General features: G+C 40.5%; 1 protein-coding gene and 1 long non-coding RNA gene across 4 annotated transcripts in view; one reads left to right on the top strand and one right to left on the bottom strand.

The window, feature by feature from the left end:
* Nucleotides 1-4,961, bottom strand: part of IL1RAPL1 (interleukin 1 receptor accessory protein like 1) — a 735,754-nt gene extending 730,793 nt beyond the window's left edge. For 2 of the 3 annotated variants that reach the window (XM_061453322.1, XM_061453320.1), the window contains exon 1: nt 4,775-4,961. The gene's annotated coding sequence lies outside the window, so the exon portion shown is untranslated. The other variant, XM_061453321.1, reaches the window with a different exon arrangement.
* A 105-nt stretch (nt 4,962-5,066) lies between these two features.
* On the top strand, nt 5,067-16,113 carry LOC133269269 (uncharacterized). Its single transcript, XR_009743393.1, has 3 exons — nt 5,067-5,191; nt 14,365-14,510; nt 15,226-16,113. It is a non-coding gene; the product is annotated as an uncharacterized LOC133269269 (long non-coding RNA).
* Nucleotides 16,114-19,091: the final 2,978 nt, after the last annotated feature.

Raw genomic sequence — 19,091 nt, 5'->3', positions numbered from 1 at the left:
CTTTCCAAAAGCTACAGTGAGCATTACCTAAATTATGCTCTGAACTAAAAATAAAATGGAAATAGTATCTACTGCATTGGCAAAAATCTAGATGTTTTCATTTCCTCCCTTTCTCCTTCTTCATCCACAAACAAAAAATCTCTGTGGGTAACTGCTGCAGTTGATGCTATGACCACTGAAGGACTATTGTTTGTCTGTGTGCTGTTCTTACAAACACAAAATTTCTAAGCACAGAAAGCTGTTAAGACTGATGTCCTTGGTTCATTTGTTCAGACCTAGTTATTGAGGCATAAATAGTGTGCTGTATAACACCATGAAATGACCTAGGAGTACCTATAATGCACAGGTACAGTGAGACCTAGAAAAACAGAGTATCCAGTGCTAAAACAGAGAACCAGCATTAACCGATTTCCTTGCCCTGGTCTTACATAGCTTTGGCAAATAACACAAGGTTTTTCCCTTTTGCAATAGATGGAGTTCCATATATGACTACCTTAGAGGAACATGCAAAGCCTGAATATTAATATTAAAAGACCCCACAACCTTTCACCTTCATTCTTCCCCCTTCTCTCCCCCCCTCCAGAAGACCTTTCTTCCAAATGTGCATTAATTTGAAGCTATCACAAGTAAATTCATTGCTGCTTTTGAAATGGGTTTTCTTGTTTGTCTAATATGAAAACAATACAAAAGTGCATGAAAAACAGTAGATTAAATGATTCTCTTGAGTCATTGTGGTGATCATGTTTAATTACATGATCTCATGTTTAATTACATTTTAAAATAAAACAAGCATACACTTAAACTGATATAGCATGATGGCTGCTCTGGTGCTGCTGTAGACATGCATGTAAAGACTTAAAGAAACACATGGATTACTGACCTGACAGGCCATGATGGCAATCCAAAATAGCCATTATGGTCTCTACTGTAAATTCTTACTTCACGGACACCTGACACAACGGATGTAGACGTGCATGTAAAGACATGCATGTAAAGACGTGCATGTAAAGACTTAAAGAAACACATGGATTACTGACCTGACAGGCCATGATGGCAATCCAAAATAACCATTATGGTCTCTACTGTAAATTCTTACTTCACGGACACCTGACACAACGGATGGCAGCAAGATAGAGGTTTATAATAGAAATGCTGACACAACCTTATCTATAGCTTTGCAAATGGTGCCACTATAATTAATCTTTACAACTTGAGCATCACTAGGTAAGTTGCTAGTTTTTAATCATATTAATCAGATCCTGGATGTTTCAGTTGCCATATATTATCATGCAGTGTGCACTATAAAAATAAGATGATTCCCAGCCACTGAAGATCATAGCTGTTATGAAACACAGAAGTATATCCAAACACTTCTCTGCAAGTGCGAACATACCAAATGAAAACCTCAGTCAGTTATCCTTTTTGTGCTTTGTTTCCCAATACTTGGGCTTGATATAATAGCCACAGAAAGTACTCTGAATATATTACAAAAATGTCACTAGTAGAAAAGCTTCATTAAGATCTGCCCCATATGTTTCAAATTTTCCTATCAGCAGCAAAACAAGTCTACTGTCTTCAGTGATAATGACAGTTAGAAGCCTGCTCTTTCAGAGGGAGGCACTGAGATTATTCTTCATGCACTGCTGTCTTCTTTAAAAGCCGGCTTTTCAGTGCTAGCGAGGAGTGGGTGGCAAAACTCTCACTGCTTTCAGTGGTCTGAGATTTGGAGCCTGGGAATATTTTATGTAAATATTTCTCTTCACATTTTCTCTTCATTTGTCCAACTGATTTACAGTTTTACTTCAGCAAAGAAAGTTTCCTCTCAAAGATACTATATTTGGTGCAAACTGAACAGATATTGCATTGGAGCTGAAACCCTCTATTTTTACTGAGTGGGTATCACTAACTATAATGAAATTAATCTATTAATAAAGCTTGGCTGCTCGCTATTACCCTGAATTTGCAAACCCTTGCATGCTGCATGGCAGCTTACATGTACCATGTGATATATTCCCACACTGTCAATGCCTACTCTTTTACGGTACCAGTTTTATAACATTTTCTGTAGCAATTCCTCTAAGATGGGTGGCACAGGTATGTTGCCCATGTGTCACGAGAAGTCCCATAAGGAAAGAGCATGCCTGTAATTATGTGTGGTGGAACAGAGAATGCTATGGACATTTCTGAAAACTGTAAGAGCTGTAGCAATGCACAGGAGTTGCCATAGTGTTATTCTGACCCCTGAAGGATGAAAACAGAGTTAACTTCATATCCTTTTTTTTTTCCAATTTACTCAGTATACTCTATGAATGTCAAACTCTATACTGCATTAGGAGGATTTATTAGTGCTTGCCCAGACTTATCCTCCAGAAATATGAAAATAGTCATGAACTAATGGTGAATCAACTTCAAAACACTGATGTTTTAGGGGAAGCAGAGGTAAAAATGATTTTTCAGGCTTGTTCCATGGTAAAAATACTGTGAGTTTGATAGTTCATTAAATCTAGTAGGTATGTGAAGATCACATTTATCAAGAGATGTAAAACCCACTGTGCCCTAACCTCTTCTTAACTGAAAAGCATTTTAGTGAATTTTTTCTGGAAGAAATTCAGAGTGAAGTGAGGAAGGACATAGGCCAGTGATGATACGATCACTCATTTCACCTGACTTAAGATTTCATCAGGCTTATATTTTTTCAGAAAATGCATCTGTTAGAGGCCTCAGCAGTGCCCTTACAAGCTTAACTGTATTCCAGAAGTACTCACCCCCCGCCTCCCGAACAGACAGGAATAGGGATTTATGATTCTAAAATGCCTATTAAGATAAAGTATATCTTGATACTACTATCTTTGTGGATAATCTGGTGAAAAGTCCATCCAAGTTAAATCGCTGTGAATCCTGTCACACCTTTGCTCTTCCTCTGCTCATTTCTAAGATGCTTGAAACGTGTTAATGGACCACCTTTTAGGTTCCCCATAAAGTAACAGGTGGATTAGGCTGTTAGAGCTGACGATACTTTTTTCTAAAATCAGTCATGCTGTACTGTAAAATACTAAAGTACCATCCTGCTAAAGCTGTGACGCAGTCACTGCACACACCGAGAGACAACCCTACCTGTGTTAAATATCCTCGGGGTGAAGCAGCACCAGCTCTGCCTTAACACTAGAAGAGGGGTCAGCAGAACACCACGTTTGGAGGCAGGCGACAGCGAGGAGGGGAGGAGGATCGATTTTAATTTTGGGTTTGTTCCTCCTCCGCTCAGCTGTTGCCATGCACTGAAGCCCCAGGTTGCCGAGTGACCTTGTCAAGGAGCCCGCAGCCGGACCTGCTGAATGGTACCATTGTGCAGACTCCTCGCAGGGGCTGCTTCGCTGGAGCCCTCTCCGCGGGTGTGGCAGCCTCATCCTGCCTGGGCATGCTGTCCCGGGGAAACTCCGCCAGGAGCACGCTGAGGCAGAAAAAGGCTTCCTGCGAGAGGCAAGACCCTTGTCAGGAGCAGAGCAAGGATGTCTCTTCTTCTGCCCAAGTCTCCATCCCCCGCTGCCAGCAGCACTACAAAGTTAACCCAAGTGATCAATACGCTATATAAGCATATTATTCCACTATCGGAGACTAATGCCACTGATGTAATCAAGTTACATAATCGCCGTCTTTGCACAAATACATCCATCTTCCTACAGATAGATCTGCATATCTTCTTCCATCCATTATGCATGAACCCAGCAGCAGTACATAAGGGTATGTATTTTCGCACACACTACAGAACTTTAGTGTTGGAGTGTGGTGCACTGCACAACATCATCACAATTGATTGCCTCAACCTTTCCCCATTCTCTCTATCAGAACTGATCGTGCAGAGAAAGATTACCAGTGCATTGCTTGGATCCCTTTAAATCTTTAGAAGCTTCCCTTGCTCGCTTCTGTTCTTAAGAAGACAATCTTTTCTCTCCTTTTTCTCCCTGTCTCGCTTCACAAAACTAGCAGGAACTAATTCACACACAGTCCCTCAGCCAGATGCATGTATGTATGAAATACCAAAGATAGCATCTCTGTTTGAAAATCTTCAACTCCCATACACGTGGTATGAGGTTTCAGTAGGTAAGTTGTTGGGGGGGGGGGGGAATATAAAAGCAGCTGGATGAGATATTTTCAGGCTAGTGGCATTAACGAGATTTCTCTACTATCAAGATTTTTCCTTACCGTCCCTCAGTTCATAACTGCCTTGCAGGATTTACAGGCACAGTTGTAACCCGAATTACCAGTGGCATTTAACACCCTCAGCACCAGAGCTCTGTACCACGATCAATAAGGATCGCCACCTTAAAGTTTGACAACTTGAAAAGCAGGATTTCTCTCCCTCCATTGCAGCTATGAAATGCAGCAGAATGCTGCACAGAGCTGGAAACACTTGTTTTAACCAGCGGATGGTATCCGATCATCATATTAGATTCCATCACGGAGAGCTTCTTCACTATCACCTTTTCAGTCAAAAATAACACAACCTAGGCAAAAGAAAAAAAAAAGGGGGGGGGGGGGGGGAATACAATACTCCTTCCCAAATCAAGAAGGTGCAAGAACAAGAGAGGGAGGGGGATATTTTTATCTCAAAAATCACTCACCAGAAGACCTACTGCAGTTATTCCACTCAACTGCCAATACCGGCTGGAGCCCTTCGTATCAGGATAATGCAGCAATCCCGAAAGTACCCATCATTTCAATCCCACACCACCAAGTTTAGCAATGCCAGGCTTTTTCTTGGATAAAATGACCTTACCCTCAGGAGTCTCCCGCAATATCCCTCCTGTGCGATCAGTCAGCAAGGCGAGTGCCGGTCACCACACTGCGTACTCGGCCGGAGAAGCCCCGTGTTTACTCCTGGGGCTGAGTTGGCCGCTAGTGCCGCGGCGCCCATCCATCCACCGCTGCCAGCCCCGCCGCGGGCGCAGGTAATTCCATACAGACTTCGGCGGCGCCCCCCCGCCCCCCCCCCCCGAGTCGCCCCTTCCTTCCTAGTTCAGAAAGTGCCCGCGGCGCCGGCGGGAGGTACCATCCAGGTGTGGCGGAGGGGGGGGTGTGTTGGAGGGGGCGGCCTGCTTGGAAGCCCCCGCGCCGCCCGCGGGCACCTCCGCACCCTGCTCCCCGCCGCCGCCGCCGAGGGCCGGATCCGGGTTCTGCCACGCACGAGTATCCAGTGAGCAGCAGTCCGGCGGGGTTCACTGGTGCTGGGCGGCTATGGGGAAAGCGCTGCGGATGGGAAGAAGGGGGCGGCGAGGCGGGGGGAGGTTGCTTGCCGGGTCCTAGCACCCGCACCGCCGTGCCAAGGAAAAAAAAAAAAAGGAAGAGGGGGTGGTGGGGGGAAAATATCTCCAAAGGGAAAAGAAAGAGGAAAAAAATCGGTTGTCCGCTTGCCCCGAACGATACTAATCCCCGGTGAGAATGACAAGTGATCAGCAAAGAAGAGGAGGTCTTGACTGATAACCACAATCCACCCAAAATATCCTAAGGAGCAGAGGCAGAGCGGGAGGGAGAGAAGCAGAGGAACTGCAGCGTACGCACGGCTCTCCTGCTTCCACGAGCCGCGCTCGATCGGCGGAGCGCGTCCTCCGCCGGGCCGCCCGCCGGCGGCAGCTGCTGGTACCGCCACCCGATGGACGCCGCCGGGTTGCGCGCCCGCACCGCACCGCCAGCGCCCGCCGATGAGGAGGAGGCGGAGAAGGGTGGGTGTTTGGGAGAGGGAGGGAGGGAGGGAGCTAGGAGGGAAGGACCCTTCGAAGAGATCCTGGAGAAACTCCCCGGTACGGGGCCTCCTTCCCGCGCGCCGCCCGCCTGTCCGCGCCGCCTCGGTTCGCCGCGCTGGGGCCGCGCCCGCCCGGGGCAGGGGCTGTAGCTAAGGCAGAGGCAGGGGCCGGGGAGGGAGCGGGAGGCTGAACGCCCGGTGCGCAACATGCGCGGGGGTCAGCCTGTTTCTCATTCCCGAATGGGGTTTAATTTATTTATGTCCGTCCGCCCCCCCCCCCCCCCCCGTTCCCCTCCGGTTTCCGAAGAGAAGTGTTGCTTTAGGAGAGATGATACATTATCTATTCTTGGATTTTTATAAGGCAAACTGTGGGCCTCGCTGTTGCCATGGGATCTTCTTTGTGCGAACTCTCTGAACTGTGTGGGAACAGTTTTATTTCCTTCCCTTCAGATTTTTTTTCCCCCTCTTCTCCTCAGTAGCTCTTCTGAAGATATGTAGCCAAATGTAACTGCATTATTGCCAATTAACAGCAGCTGCAAGGTGCATCTAATTAAGAATGTTAATTACTTCATGAAATAAATAGTAATTTGCAGATGTTTATAATACTAAACAAATGTTCCATAAAACCTAACTCTAAAATTCTGACACTCCCCGCAATAAATTTGATCACATGCCTGCACAAAGGTGCAGGTGGAGTAGACATCCCCTCTTCTATAGAACTAGCCCTGCATTCACGCACTTTGGGAATATATACATGGAGTTGGCTGTCCTCAGGTAGACAGTTGTGTCAAGAGGCATTCCCTACTCTTACAACCTATTGCATGGGGTGGGAGGGTGGAGGAGAAGGAAGTGTCTGAGCATTGTGAAGTAACATATACAGTTGTGTATCTGTTTATGTCTGTGTAAATGGTACTCCCCAAAACAGGGACAAAGAGACTAGGCAACATTCCATTACCAATAAATCCATCCTGGCTTCCTTGCAGGGTTGTAGAGAAGAATCCGAACTGCTACAGTTGTTAAACCCCCAACATCTTACAAGAGAAGACAAGAGAGGAAAGAAAAGCAGCACGTGGGAAAGTGTGATTTTATTATGGAACATGATAAAGGATTATCGATAGATAACGTGCCGTGCAGAGTCAGTGGGTTGCAGGAGAGGTGGGAGCTGTTGCAGAATTTGTGGAGCTTGCTCACACACCACACCACCTCTCCTTATGATAAAAAGAATGCCATTCTTCATGCTGGATAAAAGAGTAGAATAAACCAGAAATGAATGCAGTAACTAGTAATCAAAATTAAATTTTAAAACACAGAAATTAATGTGACTGGTTAAGCCAGGCATTCAGATACTACTATGATGAGTGATCCATATGAGAGGGTAGCTAAAAGACATATGAAAAACTTTCTGGGATTCTCTTTGTGGATCAGTACAGGGCATTTTAAGTTAGCAAAATGACTCATCCTATCTACTTCAGAGAGCTGGTTTGGGTGCTTGATTTAGAAGCCCAGGCATCCTAGCTGGTTGGGAGAGAGGGAAAGCGAGAGAGGCTTCTAACTTTGATTCTCTCTGTTATCCTTTGAGAGAGCTGCTCTCTTACCACTGAGAAGCAGTATCAGACTCCCGTCACAGGCACTTCCATTACATGATATCAAGAGTCTTTGCTCCTGGACAGAATGATGAGTGCTTGAGGCTGTTCATGCTCTGCAGTAGTCAGAGTAGGAAGGTGGTGCTTGGGGTTAACATGTCAGCCAGACACTCGGTGCACTTGCCTTCAGTTCCTGGTGTTTTACAGGTTTCTCTTCCACTGATATGCAAGTCATGTAATCTCTCCATCCTTTTGTTTCTTTTCTCTATAATGTGAATTAACACTGTGCTTATTCACAAGGGTGCAGTGAAGATAAAAAGTTAATGTTTGTGAGATGTTTGTATATAGCGGTCATGGGGCTATGTTGCTTCCCAGAGAGGCTGCTTAAGGGTCTGGCAGAAGAAAGGGAAAATGAAAAATGGTGGAAGACAAAAGATGTGAACAAAATACAATGTAATTGCTAAAATAGCTGAAACCAGACTAATAACACAGTAAGGATGTAGACCATTCACATGTGCAGAATACAAACCGCCTGTGTTCTTGGTTAAATTCACCCCTGGGTTGAGGAAACTGGTTTGGGTTCATTTCTCAATCATGGAATTGCTGTGAGTAGCAATGCAGTTGTACAGACACAGGTAAAGAGATTTTAGATCTCTTTTTTCCTCAGCCATATACTGAATCTCTGTTTGGCTTTGTCCTCCCATCAATAAGTATGGCATGTATAATATAGAAGAGGGTCTCCTTTCTCCTGATCATGACTTGAGTGTTTTCAAGATATTTTATCAAAGAGAGAAGCATAATCTTATTTTTTCTAAACATTGTTTTAATTCTGTGGCATTCAATGCATGGGGTAATGTCAATGAGTGTTGTGCTTGTACTTGCACCAATCCTAACCATTCCCTCATTCTATTATTCTGTGTGTATAATCTTGAGGCATCGTGTCTCTTGAAGTAAGGAAAAGGCACAAACCACATTCTCATCTATGTTTCATTAAGTGACTTTAAAAGGATTATCCCATTTAATGTGTCTTAAGGAGAGGAAAACAATGTAGTCGAAGTAAACTCCCTTTTCTAAAAGTAATACATATTTAAAATGAAAGAGCTGACAGCGTATATGGCTCTGAAGAGTGTTAACATCATGCAGAATGCTTTTGGTTAGTAAGTTCAATTTGCTCAGATGGGTAGCATCCAAGATCTAATACTATGCCTTAGCTGCATGGTGCCCTTAAAACTTCCTGGCCTTGTGTTTACCTTGCTGGCAAGTCTGTCCAGAGGTTCTTGATTTCTCACTACCTACCTGTGGACTTCAGATATTGAACAGCGTTTCCATTTGTATATTTGTTCCCAATTTTTAAGAAATGTAATGAGAGAAAAAGGCTAAGCAATACAAAACACCAGCACTTACACATTCTCTTGTTTAGTATGCACGTGTAATAGAACTACAACATGATACAGATCTAACAGGATGGTAAGCAAGCATAGTTTTTTTTATATGAGGAAAGAAACCCCAAATTTCCAAAATACACCTTCATTCCCCCACTGAAAACACCAGACCGAAGCCCTGCTCGTGTAAAAATCTACATCTGAATTCTGTAAACGGCAGTATCAATCTAATTGCTGAACAGTTTCAGTAAAGCAAAATGGTCAGCATTTTATCTTTTTTTTTTTTTTCTTTTCCCTTTTCCAAGCACAATTGCATTTATCTGATTAAAAAACAGCTTTGCTTGTCATGACTAAGTAGTCTGGACTACTTCAAAGAGAACAAGGTAAAACCTGCAAACTGCTATATGGTTAACTTCTCTGATTCTCCTTGAGTCTTGTGTATTTTTTTTATATTCTTAATTTATATAAAATTACATTTTATTTATGTTATGTGCTTTATATATTGTAGATTACATATTCCAGATTTCTAATAAATCCAGGCAAAAGTGTTCAAGAGAGCAAATACTTCAAAAAGAATAATCCATAATTCCATATTTTATGAAAATTTCAAAAGCAATTTCCTTTGCAGAGGAGCCTGACTCTGAGGAGTAATATCTAGTCAGGGAATAATACTCATCTCATAATGAAGAGATTTAATCACAACAATTCTTGTTTATAGTCTTAAATGCAATTATATTTCTCTCTTCCTGAGCTACATACACATTTCCGTAAGTATAAGGGTGCTGTACTCACTGCTGAGCTATGTTGTCCCAAATGCTACAGTTTTACTATGCTTTTCTTGTTGGTACTACTTTTGTGTGACTAATCCAGCAGCTTTGTGCCGAGCATGCCAGACAGCTCAGGCTATTTGATACACAGTTCTCCAGGGCTTTGCTTTCTATGCAGTTGAGAGAAGCCTTCCTGTGTCGGGAAGGCATCAGTTGTAGGTGGCCTGAACAAAGCACTACGACACCTATAGATGAAAAGTGACATTACATAAAAGCTAAATATCTTGTTACTACTTGAGTGGGAGGATTCGTTCATTCAGAAAGCCATTCCTCCAAAACATGCATTTCATTGATTCTTAATGTTTAAAGAAGATGGAATTAGACACATATTAAAAAATAAAAAATAGCTCGGTTGTCCTGCAACTCACTGCTTTAACCTCATTTAGCAAAGAATAATGTCAAGGTAGTTAGATGCACATCTCTTGCACATTTTTAATTTTGTAGAAAAATGGTTACTTGCTGTTCCTCTAGTCTCTCATTAGGGTATATCAAAAGAAGGTAATATCCATCCATAAGCTACTTAGACCGTATACCTCATCTATTTAGTTAAACAGTACTCTATCACAAAATGGGAAAACAAAAAAGACGGGGTGCAGTCATGCATTAAAAAAGATTCATGTTTTGTTTCAGAGTTACTGCTCTTTTTTTTTTCCAAAGATCTAATGGTAGGCAGTAATAAGGGATTATTTTCCTTTGAGGATCTGTTTACTTTCAAAATAAAGTCAATAGAAAGGCTCCTACTACTTCAACAGCCATTATAGCAGGTCTTGCACTACCGTTATCCAATCAAATATCATAAATTAGAGATTTTAAATATAAGCATTATTTAGACAAAAATTCCATAAGAACAATTGACCCAAGTTAGGAGTAATACACATTGGCCAGCAGCGTATGCCCAGCAGCGACAAGAACTGAACAACAGGGGGTTAGAAAAGCAGTGCTGATGAAATGCAAAAGCAATACTTGCATAATACACCTCCTGACTTCTGACAACTGTCAGTGCAGGGAATTTCACTTTTTGTCATGAGAAAATGCCAATCACAGATATGAAAATTAAGTGACAAATGTGATCTGAGTTGCAAAAAACCCCAAAAAAATAGTGGAGAGATCAAGAAAGCAAGTAAATCCTTCCTGAGTCATCCAGCTGCTTTGTGAAAAACTGTTTTTCAGTCTTTCTGTTAAGTTTTTCTTTTTTTATTCTAAAAATTGCCAGAAGGTGGAATAGGACAAGGGGTAATGTGTTCAAACTTAAACAGGGGTGATTCAGGTTGGATATAAGAAAGGAATTCTTTAGTGTGCGAGTGGCGAGGCACTGGAACAGGTTGCCTAAGGAAGCTGTGAATGCTTCATCCCTCGCAGTGTTCAAGGCCAGGCTGGATGGGGCTTTGAGCAACCCGGTCTAGTGTGATGTGTCCCTGCTCATGGCAGGGGGGTTGGAACTAGATGATTTTAAGGTACTTTCCAACCCAAACCATTCTGTGATTCTATGTGCCAAGAGAGCAGATCCCATGGGCCACAGCTCCCTTCCCGCTGTACTGTTCCCCAGCCCCACACCTCCTCCACCACCTGCTCCCGCCTACCGAGCCCCTCTGTCAATGAAATATTTTCTTAGGAGGAAGGGGATTTTTTATGTCTCCCTGCCCACATACAGGCAGGCCAAGGTGAGCATCAGTGGGGCAAACCAGGGCAGGCAGTAGCAGGACAGTGTGGCTGGGACCTCCTCCAGCAGCACCATCCCTCCAAGCCTGGACAAGGAAGATGACCGAGATCTACAAGCTGTCTGGCAAACATGAGGCAAAGGCAAGGGCTGGAGTTAGGCCAAGGTGAATCTGGGAGCCATGAGGCTGATCAGGGACAGTCGGGTCCTCATAGATGCCTGGGTGTGCATAGAGGGTATTATAAACAGTTTAATAAATATTTGTTATGCAGTCCTAGACATCTATCAAAACATGCCTGTTGTCACTCTGAGATGTACTATTGGTACTCTTTGCATGAATGAGGTTCAGGTGGTCATCATGTAGCTAATGGGTGCATAGCACAAATTTTCTTCCTTTGACTGCAGGGTCTTCTGTTGAAGCACTCAACCAGTCACTACAGAAATGACTGCTGCAGCTTTGGTGCAAGTAAACCCATCAAAACATGAAGTCGTGTAGGTCAGTGTAACAGTATGGATGCTAGAAGCAGGGTAATAAGGTGTTCACAGCAAATTCCCAAAGAAGTATGGTTACTTCCATCCTGAAGTACATTAAGTACTAAACTTTCATATATCAGTGTGACTGAAAAAATCAAATCCAGAAACTGTCTGTGTAGATGTAAACACTTTGACAAGAACAGACTAAAATTTAACTGGTTTAATATTTCTTCATAAAAATATCCTTTTGGAAAGTCATGAAGCAGAATAAGAGGTTGCTAAAATCAAAGCTGTGTGAACTACCTACCTCACAGAGCTCATGAATCAATTACAATAAAGCTATACCTGTCAAATTTAATTAACCTTAGAAATGTTTATTATTCAGTGTAGCTGATTTTCTGTCTCCTACACATGCACATATGTGTGCATACAGAGGTACTTGACTTCGAGCTTACAAGTGCACCCAATTTAGCAGCTGCAAAGGTTTATCCCAGTTATTAATATAAGATACTAGGATTTATCTGCAGTCAGAATGTTTTGCAGCTTAATTTTCCTATTTGGATGCCAGGGGATATTCAGAATTCTAGATACAGGTATAGCTTGTGCATGTGGAAATAATTTACCTGGGGGCAAGACAAGAACAATGCACACAATGGAAAAAAAAGAGGAGAAAATCAAATCTTCATTAGATGTATGACAGACCTTGATTGAAATATGTGGATGGGAAGAACATACTACAGCTACACTCTGGACCACCTATCTAAGATTGTTACAATGACTGTAAAGGAGATTAGAAAGATTATAGAATCATAGCATCATTTAGGTTGGGAAAGACCTTTAAGATCATCAAATCCAACCAGTAACCTAACACTGCCAACTCCACCACTAAACTGTGTCCCTCAGTGCCAGATCTACACATCTTTTAAATATCTCCAGGCAAGGTGACTTAACCACTTTCTTGGGCAGCCTGTTCCAAAGCTTGACAACCGTTTCAGTAAAGATTTTTTTCCTCATAGCCAATGTAAGCCTCCCTGGCTCAACTTGAGGCCATTTCCTCTTGTCCTATCGCTTGTTACTTGGGAGAAGAGATTAACACCCACCTTGCTACAACCTCCTTTCACGTTTTCCTAGACTTCTTCTAGTCATTTTTAGAGACAAGACAGTGAGCTAGCTGGGTCTTTGTGCTGACTCCGTGGACATGTTTTTTTGCTTTTACATTATATGGACTGTGAAAGTTTGCATTATTGAAAGAGTTAATGCACCTTATGCAGAGTTAATGCAACAAAGAATCTGGAAACAAATGGAAAGGAATGTCACTTTCCTGGGTTTAGTGTACAGGTATTTCAGTTTCCACTGCTGTGTACTTCTATCTAAAAAGGGAGTAAAAACTGCTAACAGGTAAGAATTCTTGCATTGATTAAATTCTCTTTCTTATAGGTGTAAGTAAGCAGATATTATGAATGCAGTAGGAAGAAGGGCAAGAGATCCTGAAAAAGCATTAAGTACAGGCTGAATTTCAGTTCTGTCTGTCAGGCACTGTTAATAAATACTGAGCTGTATTAAGTACACAAGTCAGTTCAAAATGGTGCAGGTTACACTTTCACATGGAGCTTACATGGGGGTTTGGGTTGGGTTTGTTTGTGTTTTTCTTTTGTTTGGTTGTTTGTTTGGGTTCTTTTATTGTTAGTTTATTCCTGCTGTACAAGCTGTAACCTTACTAGCAGAGCTGCTAGTATTTCATGAAGGCTGAAAATGTTGTTCATCGGACAGAAACCTTCCTAACATGCCCTCAGGTTTGGAGTGACTAAAAAAATGCATTTGTGGGTGATGGCAGCATGGCAGGGCCTCTGATGTATCAGCAGTAAAGGGGTTAAAGAAAACTAGTTTTTAACATGCCTGTGGGGTTTCTATCTGAATCTTTCTTCATCTCTATAGAGAAACATGACAGCCTTAGTGGGAGAGTATTGTGCACTACTGAAATGCTATGTGGCTACAGGACAGCTTTACAACATCAACAAATTTGAAGCTTCACACAGCTTTATAAGGGTGCCAGCTTTTCCTGATGTGAATCTATAAATGATTTTGTCAGACTTTTGTTATCTACAGTCTGAAATGCAGATTTCCCACTCTTATGTTAAATATTCTCTTGAAATAAGAAGCAGCATAAAGAAATGCTACAATTTTAGCATGATTGTTACAGGACATCCATGATAGAACAGAAAGCAAGCTGCACGCAGTGAAAAATGGAAGGCCAGCAATTACCAAGATTTACAAGAACACTCCTTTATACCTGTGTTCTGTGGACCTGGAAGAAACATAACTTCCATTTCAATGTGTAGTTTTGACTTGCTTTATCTTAAAAATACTAGTTTGTTTGAAAGGTCAGTGTTCTTTCTTCTTATGAGGGCAACAAGCTACTCCTCATGAGAGCAACAGTGGTGATGCAGCATTTCCTGAAAGAAGAGAGACAAATGTAAATGCAAAGGAGAAAGTTTTGATTTCGGCAGTGGAGATGAATCAGAACAAGAAAAAAATAAAGGCAGAGGAGAGTGGCAGAGTCTGAAATGAAGGCAATGTGATCTGAATATTGATGAAGAGGCATTGACAAGATGAAAGATCTCTCTCTGTTGCTCTCTCACCCTCTTATTTCCAGTGTGTAAAATCTGTCCTGTTGACACACTTTTGCGCTCTTTTTATATTGTAGAACTGGAAAGAGCAGGATTCACAATCAGTGCTGGTGGTTGCGCAGGCCCTGTGACAGATACTTGCTAGGGGAAGGGCTCAACAGCTGCATCCCATTCTCCCCCATTTTCTGAGACCCTTCAGTCCATGGAACTGGACTTTATCAAGGTTTGAGAATTCTTCTCTGAGTAATTCAGGTTGATTACAAGAAAAGGAGGTCTATGAGGTACTGACAATTCATATCCACGCTCCAGGGAAACATACAGTATAGTTAAATACATTAGGTATTTTACCTGTATGTAATTTAAGTGTATTCATAACGTAACATATTTCTCTGATGGATGTCAGTACTTAGAGGAAATCCTGTTTTGAAAACAAACGAAAAAAAAAAAATCCCAACCAGACATGCCATGTTTGAAAATAAAAGGTTACCAAACTTAAAAAAACAGAAACCATAAAATTTATAGCAGGTAGGTCCACCAAGAACTGCTGAAGTTTTGCTTCAACACATGCTACTCCACTGGGAAAAATGTCACCTTCAAGCCATCAAGCCATTGGCTTTGATGGCCGCTGTTTTCAAAGAATCAGGGTCCGCAGATGAGCATGGCTGTTGCTCAGAACAGTGTGTATTCTCCCAGCAAATACTTTTTCACAGTGTAGGTCTAAATATAGTGACATATATCCATATGTGTGTAACATGGACTTAAATGGGTCATTAGATTGTGAAGTATGCAATATACAAGCCACAAAATTTTACAGTGAGATAAAAACATAATCTTCTAAAGTTTATATGCTATCTGAGTTAGTACTGTCTTGATTGTCCTGCTGTATAATGGCTTTTTGCAGTACATCTGAAGCTTTTTTGTTTTTTCTACCTCTGTAGTACAGCTACATGGAAACTGTGACTTCACTGGAACCAATCAAGACAATCAAGAAAACCAAGGTGCTACTTCAAATCCTGACCTGTTCAATGAAAAGCATGTTCACTTTTGTGGCTAATTTGCCTGACCAAGAAGTTAAGAGTAAAAGTTAAATTATACATTTTTTTCCTGGTATATAGAAGTCATGAGTTTTAGTTAGTTAATACCTGTGTAGCTTTTCTTAAAGGTAAAATACATTTGATAACTGTAGCATGTTTAACAGTAAGGACTAGGCAGAACACCTCAGTTAGAATTTTTCAAAGGCACTTATGGTAGGTTTCCCCAAAATTCCGTAGGTCTTGGATGCAGTAAAGTCTAATTTACTGAGATGCTTGAACCAAAGCAGATTTGTTATCTTGATATATATCTCTGTGTGTATACTGTTATTTCAACATTTTAAAATGTTGTTTCAATTTGCCTAAGTGCAGTTGCAAAAAAATAAACATGAATGCAGGGGATGCAAACTTGCTAGAACATCCCCAAAAAAATTGTTGGCTGGTAGACAGTTGTCAGGAGCATCAGACTTATGGATACTGTAAAATGCCTGTAGCCTTGCTTCATCCTTTGCCATGTTAAAGCCTCGGAAAGCCAGGTTTGCTGGATGTGTGGAAATGCTTTGAGTTTGGGCCCCTCATCTTTTGGGGAATAAAGTTCAAAATTAAGAATTCCACTACGCATAGATTTGTTCTGGGAGAAACTATAAGTGCCTAAACTCACCTCTATCTCCTTTCTTGCTTAAGATCAATGTGGTACAGTACAGTACAGTATTAGTGCAGCCTTGTATCCAAGTTGTACCTTAATCTGATCGCACCTGTGTTGAGCAAAAGACATGAATTATAAAAGAAGCTGTTAATTTTAATGCAACCCTAATCTATTAGGATAATTAGGAAAGTCTAATCTTTGTTATTAACTATGTTTCAAAGACAAAGAGAATAGTGGAAAAAAAGCCCCTGACCAAAACAAAACCATAAACCAAACCCAGTTTCTTGGGAATTATTCCTATTCACATTCTCAATTTTGAATGGAGTGCATGCAGGTGGAAGGACAACTTCAGATATTAGTGTTCAAAGGCAAAATTGTCTGCTGTTATGACTCCTACATAAAGTTATAATAAGGATAATTCAAATTCCTACTAGGCTGACTACACTTCATTGCAATATCCCATTCACAAAAAAAAAAAAAAAAAAAAAAAAAAAAAAAAAAACCAACCAAATGAAAAAAAAGAAAACAACGCACCCCAAAAAAAGATAACAATTGCATAAATCACTAATGGGAAAATATACATGTTTTTTATGACCGCACCTAGCTTATACCTAGGTTTGGGAGAAACAGCAGAGCAGCAGTGCATTTTCTCAGGACATGTGGGTTTGGAATTCACGTGTTAATGAACACTTTGTATATTTGCAATACTTTTACTATCTCTGGTCCACACATTCACAGTATGTCACACACATTTTCATATTATGTAGTAGGGATCTCTTCTTGCTGATACACCAAGATACAATAGAGAAGGATTTAGCATTAATGATAAATTGAAGGATTACAGATTGAGAGAGTTTTTTCAGGTCATTTATTTTATTTCTCCTGTTTCCTTTCCCTGCAGTTCTTCACCAAAATCCCACGTCTCTCACATATTTATTTTTTGTGGTTTGACATTACATTGAAAGTAAAACCACTGAAATAAATGACTAAGATGTTACTGCTGGGTTGTTCTTTAATCTATGACTTACATTTGACTGCATCTTTATGAATTTTTAAAACAAGAATACTTACAGTAAAACCACCAAGCAAATTTGGGGGTAAAAAAGGCCCAAAGAAACAAAAAACAAAAACCCCAAACCAAACCCAACTCCTCCACAAATCAAAACCTTGTTTAGTGCTATATCAGTAATGATGGAAATAGCTTCAGGTGTTTCCACAAAGGCTTACAGTGTAGTCCAAATATATATCTATCTATATAAATATATAGATATAAAAGAAATTATAAGGCAGCTTCTTAAGAGAAAATGTGAAACATTTTTAAGCTAGTTTTCTATTTTAAATAGAGGCATGACTATCATTTATAGCCATGAAACTACTAAGTTTCTCTCTCAGAAGATCACAAATTGAATAGTTACTTAAATCGATTTTAAAAGATTTGTCTGAATGAATAGCAAGAAAACTTTGCAATGTATTGTAACAAATTAAAACAATTTTTCTGACACTGCAATTTGTGATGCTAAAAGTCTGGTAATTAGGGCAGAACTAATCTTCTATAACTTCAGGCATTCAGGGTGCTGTCATCTTCATCCTGAGATCATCATCTGGAGACCTTATAGGCACTGGAGAGAAGTAGGACTGTTTTCAAATGATTCAGGTCATTCCAGTGTAGACATCTTAAGTGAATCTCATCTTTAAAGGACCTATTTCACCCTCTCAGCTAGACAGGAAAGTGCATGAAAAGCTTGGAAATACAAGGTACATGACAGATGCCTAAGGCTGTGTGAGGTTATTCCTGATGTTAATATGTGAAGAGGATGTAAAATAGTAAGTAGAGATGAGTGTGTGCATTTAGAGAGAAGGCATTACATATAAATAAAAAAAAAAAAGGTTATTTTCCAATAGTTCCAATAGTGGTGGCAAGAAATACTAGTAAAATTTATGGAGATTAAAAAAGAAAAAAAATTATATATCCTATGTTTGTGCCCTTGCATGCAATACAAGGATTTCAAGGGGTTGCTAAAAAGCTACTCACTTGCCTAGGAACATAGAAAAAGACAACATTTTTTCTGTTTTCTTTTGGTTTTATGGTGCTTTATAATAGCATACCTATATAGGCATTCAACAACTTTTGCAAAATAACAATTCAATACTGATAATCCTGAAATCTCTAAACACCTGAAGAGCAAATGAGGAATTGTGACTAATAGCTGTCAGGTCTAAAAATAAAGCTATATATTTTTTTTAAAACTCACAAATAGATCTCTTGCTATACCTTATGATTACATCTGCCTTGATGGTCAAAGCCTTACAGGAGAAACTGAAGTCACTCTCTTTTCATGAACAAGCTGTTTGATACACTTTCCCTGATTTCTTTTGTTTTAATTATCTATGGCCCGGGAATGTCATTAATTCTGCCCTCAGCTTCTGTACTAAGATTCCGTTAGCAGCTTGTTTACACAGAGCGTGCAAGGAAGTTAAGACAAACCAGCTTAAGACATCTATTTCAAGTTATATTTGTTAAAGCACATTGTATGGATGGTTTGCTTCAGAAAAGCAGGTACTAAATAATACACGGGTTTGTATGGGATTGTTCCTCATTTCCATCAAATTTACAACTTAAATTGCTTTAACTTTTATTGGTTATTCTAAACACTTATCTGAACTATATCAGAGATGATAGAAAATAGACCCAGAAATGGAGAAAGACTTGTGCATCTCTTACTTGTGCATACTTCTCAGGAGGTAGTCAAATAATCAACAGCTATTACTTTTCTTCAGTGTTATGTCACTTTAGCTAGTATGTTTTAATGATTTAAAATCTATTTTAATTTGTTTCTCACTTCTAAGTGACAAGGTGTTGCAGTATTCAATGGCACAAGGGAAAAAAATTGAAAGCTTTGACAATAAGAAATATTTATCAAGTCACATTTTTGTTTCCCTGTTTTCCAGACTGAACTGGCGTTTGCACTCAGAATATTTATCTAGCTTCAGACATGATCACTGCAATATTAGGAGTGTGACAGACTGTAGGAATCTGCACATTAACTAGGTATGATACTGAAGATTATATACTTCTATATGATATAATACTGGCATCTAATGGCATCAATGGCTGTTGTTTCATTGT

The sequence above is a fragment of the Pezoporus flaviventris genome, unplaced genomic scaffold (genome assembly GCF_033815535.1).
Source record: "Pezoporus flaviventris isolate CSIRO_AGI_PZ_B2104156 unplaced genomic scaffold, CSIRO_AGI_Pfla_v1 ptg000015l, whole genome shotgun sequence".
In the NCBI taxonomy this organism is placed as follows: Eukaryota; Metazoa; Chordata; class Aves; order Psittaciformes; family Psittacidae; genus Pezoporus; species Pezoporus flaviventris.
Note: the sequence above shows the minus strand (reverse complement) of the source record. Positions and strands in the feature narration are given on the sequence as shown.